The sequence below is a fragment of the Dipodomys merriami genome, unplaced genomic scaffold (assembly GCF_024711535.1).
Source record: "Dipodomys merriami isolate MVZ:Mamm:240054 unplaced genomic scaffold, mDipMer1.0.p SCAF_30, whole genome shotgun sequence".
Lineage (NCBI taxonomy): Eukaryota > Metazoa > Chordata > Mammalia > Rodentia > Heteromyidae > Dipodomys > Dipodomys merriami.
Window position 1 is genome coordinate 7,735,535 of NW_027204493.1, and position 5,322 is coordinate 7,740,856.

The following is a 5,322-nucleotide window of genomic DNA, read 5'->3' on the forward strand; positions in this document are numbered from 1 at the left end:
AGGTTCATTCGGCAAGCCTGGTGAGGAGTGATTTTCCTATGGTCTTAAACTTACCACACATCCTGTCAGCCACATAATTTATTAAGAATGCCTGTCAGCATTTGGCTTTCCGGAAATATTACACAGGCATAATGTTTCTTGGTGATGGGAGAGACAAAGTAGATTATGAAAATTAACTTCTTGTTGGTTTTTTATTTCCCTGGGGATGATTTTCCAATAGAAAAAAAGAAACCAAGAATTATACCTGCAAATCCTATGTTCTGATTATGAACACTTAAAATCCTTGAAGTGTTGTTACCCTCAAAGCACCAGTGATTGCTTTTGTAGCCTGCCTTCTGAAATGTTGTACAAATGTGGTTTTTGTTTATGTCCCAATATGCTGACCATGCCCACATGCCATGTAATGTGATCAAACTTACTGAAAAAGACATCATAGAAAATGATATTTATGCCACAGGCAGTAAAGGACTGAAGAAGCTTATGAATATTAACTTCCCAGTGTCGGAATACAATTAGACCACGTTTTACACATTTTTCTTCTACTAAAACTCCTAATCGAATTTTTTTTTCCAATTTGAAGTTATGATTCCCAAAGGAAAATCCCAAAGTTTCCCTAGCAACCAAATCAGGTAGAAATTGTGCTCCTATATTTCCAAACATCTGTAACCAAGCAACGTATTAAAACATGCTGCCAATGGATGTACATATAGCCTCTGGATAAGCTTGACTTTGCAAAGAGAAGTTGAGAGAGAGAGAGAGAGAGAGAGAGAGAGAGAGAGAGAGAGAGAGAGAGAGAGAGAGAGAGAGAGAGAGAGAGAGAATAGAATGAACTAAAAAAAGCAAAATAAAATCACAAGGAAAGGAGTATTATTTGTCAGTTTTCTTTTCTTTCTTTTTTTCAATTTGGAAAAGTAAAAAATGGTCATTCCATTACCTTCATCTTCATCACTAATTTAGGAGGGAACTAGGTTTGAAGTTAAGTGACATAGTTTACTTGACTCTGCTATAGGTAGCCATTCTAGCCAAAAGAGTCATTCTAGAAAGTTTTGGCTTGATGGTAATCAAAAGGAATTTTCTTTGGCATGTAAAAAATAATCACAAAGCACTAAAGTACTGATCATCAGTGAGAAAGACTAAAATGGTAAACTCACTAAAACAGCAAGACTGACACAGTGTTTTATCCAGGACCCAGGTATTCCTGATCTCAGGCCTTCTCCTACTCTCAATGCAATCCATCATTGCATGTAGTAACTTCAGGCATAGACTGGCAACTCTGCCTGGTAATTCTTATTCACTTCAAATTCAGCACTTCTAGACAGAGAGATGTTAGGTCCAAAATAGTATGGCTTTGTGTGTTGGAAAACATCTATAAGCCTTGCTTCCTTATCTTTAAAACAGGGATGATGGAGAGATATAGTTTATTAAGTCCAGCTTCAGTTCAAGAAGATGGAAAGTCCTGGAGATGGGTGGTGGTGATGATTTCATACCACTGTGTGTGTGTGTGTGTGTGTGTGTGTGTGTGTGTGTGTGTGTGTGTGTGTGTGTATCTGAAACAAAGTTATTGCATAGTTCAAAAACATGGTTGGGAGGACCAAAAGTTACCTATGAGAGTATTTCTAAAAGGAAATGATGGTAAATTCCAGTAGTTGGGGAAAAAAGTATTCAAAGTGGCTTTAAAGATTTGACAGTTACAAACCTAACCATGGATAAAAACACAAAACTGGTTTGTTTCTTCCTGCCTTGCTCAGATGGGAATCGTATCCATGAGCACTCCAGGCTTTACTGTGATGTTCATGGTGTCCAATCAGTCACTTCATCCCTATAGAAATAGGAACCATGTCATGTTGCCTCAAATCTGCCATTCCTGATCCTGACATTTGATAGCTTGTGACCTCCATATACAAAGTGATAGCTAACAGCATCCATCTTGTAAGTCCTTCATCTTACTCCAGATACTCAGAAATATAGACATATTGTTAGAGCTTAAAAAATCCATGAAAGAAATTTTCAATTGATCCTTTCATTTTCCTATAAAAACTTGGTTGGGTAATGTACCCATGATCACTCTCTTTGGCTTCAATTTCATCTTTTTTATATAATTATTCAAATTCTCACTTTTTGACCCTATTTTTCCCCTCTCTGACAGTATTTTCTTACAATCGCATTCTTCTTCCATGCTTAGGATTCAGGACAAGCACATCAATGGTCTTTTCCATTGTCCTCCATCCTATACCTGCATCTTGCTGGGAAAACTTCAAATCTGAATAAAAGCGACCATCTGCTGTATCTGTAGGGCAGAGACAAACTAGAAAAAAAAGCATTTCAAGAACAAAATACAGATGGAAATCTAGGCTCATTGTCCTCCCACTCACTAGACAATTAACAATGTCCAGAGATTGCACTATTTCTCCAAGCAGCTCAGTCTCTCTTCTTTTCTGCACTGGTTATCTCAAACTTCTTATATTTGCTGTAAACCTTCCATTTTTAGCAAGTATCCTCTTACAATTTTAGGAAGTATCTCCTCAACCATCACCTACCTGTATTGCAACTTATAAATCATGTATTTTCCCTAATTCAGGTCTATGTTTCGTGTCTCACAGTTCAACTTCGCAAAAGAGCTGGCTGCATCTTTTCTCACCTCTCCACCCCTCTCTGAACTTTCTAATCCAGTGCGGTCTAATGTATGCTTTTATGTCTGAACAACAACTGAAGACTTATAGGACATTGTTTTCATGTGAATGCTTCCTTGCTTGACTTTTAATAGCATCTGACACTGTTGATCACTACTTCCTTCTTCAATGTATTCTTTGGAATTCCTTGTTTTCCTCTCTTTCTCTCTCTCTCACTTTCTCCCTCTCAATTTTTCTCTAACTCTTTCATGTCTTCTTAGTTAACATCCATACTCAACTTACAAACTGAATGGTAATATCTTAGGCAATATCCTGGACGATTTTCCTTCAATACTCATTTTATAAAATTTTCCTTGGCAATTGTTTTCTGCTACAAAAGCTTCATTTTATTGGTTGACAATTATGAAATACTTGTTAAAAATTCTCTAAGAAAATTAATTCCAATTTTACCCTTCCATTTTGATGATTTATACAAAACCTTAACCTTATCCATTCTATGCCATTTCCCTTCAAAAAGGGAAATGTTTTTCCCCTTAAATTAATAATCTTTGTTGCTAAAAGAAAGCATGCTTAGTCTGGTTTCTTACTTAATCCCATAAAATGAATACATTATTTCATTCTTTGAGGTAATTAAGCACCTAAAAGGTACCAGGCACAAGTTCAAACAATCATCTCATACTTACATTGTCTTTTCTACTCTATAAGCCAGATAGTGATCAAATTTGCCAAATCCTTTCTCCTTCAACCTCCAGAGTTTATATACCAGGTCTCATATGAACAATTATATTATGATTTCCTGACTGCTTCATTCTTTCTTTCTTCATTCCTTCTTACTCCAAAATATGCATCCTCTGTGTTACTAACTTGTAGTATTTATGAAAATCTGAAAGGAAATTTTAGAATGCATAAAGAACATGTATACATTTTACACTTACATTTTACAATTGATACTTTATTACATTTCTTTACATCTACCTAATATTACATTTTAATTTGTGCTATTTGAAGGTAAGTAATATATGCAATGTATATTATTTCTATTATAAACATGTGCATGTGCAGTTGGCCCTTTATATCTGTGGATTCTGTTTTTCTGAGATTCACCTTTTCTCAGATAAAAAGTACTTGACGAAGAACGCATCTGTGCTGAACATGTACAGGCATTTTTTGGTCATTATTCCCTAAACAGTACAATATGACAACTACTTACATACCAATTATATTGTATTCTGGTATAAGTAATGATATAGTGATGATTTGAAGTATATGGGAGAATGCATAGGACTTGATTATTTTTTATAAGGACTCATTATTTATATAAAGACCCCATTATTTACATGAGCATTTAGTATCAGATTTTGGTATCTGAAAGGGGTCCTGGAACTAATTTCTCATATACTGACAGAAAACAAATGGAAATGAAAGGATAGAGAGAAAGGAAGAGAGAGATGTAGACAGAGACAGAGACAGAGAGATTTTAAAGCAATGGCTTACATGACTGGAAGATGGCAAGTTTGAAATCCAGAGGACTTCCTGGCAAGATAGACTCTAGGTAACAGCTATTGTGAAGCCTTCAATCATTTTCTGTTATCATTGGACAAAGTTCAAAGCACTTCCAAGTCCCTTCAAGGCTGACTTACCTCATTATGCAATTATCTCATCTCTCTCCCAAAGTGAGTTTTCTTTCTGAATCCCTGCCTAAATAAATATACATCTAGTCCTCTGTCTTGGAACCTTTATTCAGGTCTTTTCTTGCATTGTGTCCCTTCAGGGAAGGTTGGTTTCTGGACAGGAATAGCTCCCTCCACTCCAGGTACCATTTTATCCCATGCTTCTGATAATCATCTCCTGTAGAACTCCTGCTCAGATGTCTAATCTACCAGCTACAGGAGCAAACTGAGGACTCTAGAGGGGAATTTTTAAGTTAGACTGAAAAAGTTTACCCGTTTTGCTTTGCAGTGCATTTGACCTTCTAAATGTCTGCCTTTCTGTCCTTTGTGTTTATTTTTCATGAGGGGGGAAAAAGAACCCATATGACTTGAAGTAAAGCTGGACGTCTCTGTAAAGCCAGATAATAATGTTTCCTTTTAAGCTAATCTCTTCTACAAAGCTGTGCATTCCAAAGGTTGTTAGTAAGCAATAGAGGACCTCATCTTTTCAAGAGATAAAATGTCCAAAAAAGCTTCACCATGACTTACAGCTCACAGGAAAGGTAAGGAAGTCATTGGATGCACTTTCTGTGTAACTACAGCTGATAAAAGGGGCTGACCTGGAATTTCTGCCCTTCTATCTACTCCAAAGGAAGATTATTGGGGAAACAAATGATAATGTGCCTGAGTTTTCTTCCAGAAATTTTAGCTTCCAATATATTTTATTTTTTATAATTCTCTTAGACTTCCAGGGTTCCTGTTTTGAAGAGCAACAATTGTTGCTATTATCATGATGACTATCACGTAGCAACTACACTTCTATTCTGCCACCTGAAAAATACTAAAATTTTAGAACCTGTTAGTATGTTTTTAAAAACAAACAAACAAACATCTGTAGAGTAACAATTCTAAAAGCAGTCAGGAAGTGTCTGTCTGAGGCCCATAGGTTACATCATTCAAACTTGTATACCAACAGGCTTGAATTGCCCTCACATAAGTCAATAACAACTTAGTATTTGTTACAGAAGAAAATGCAGCTTGAG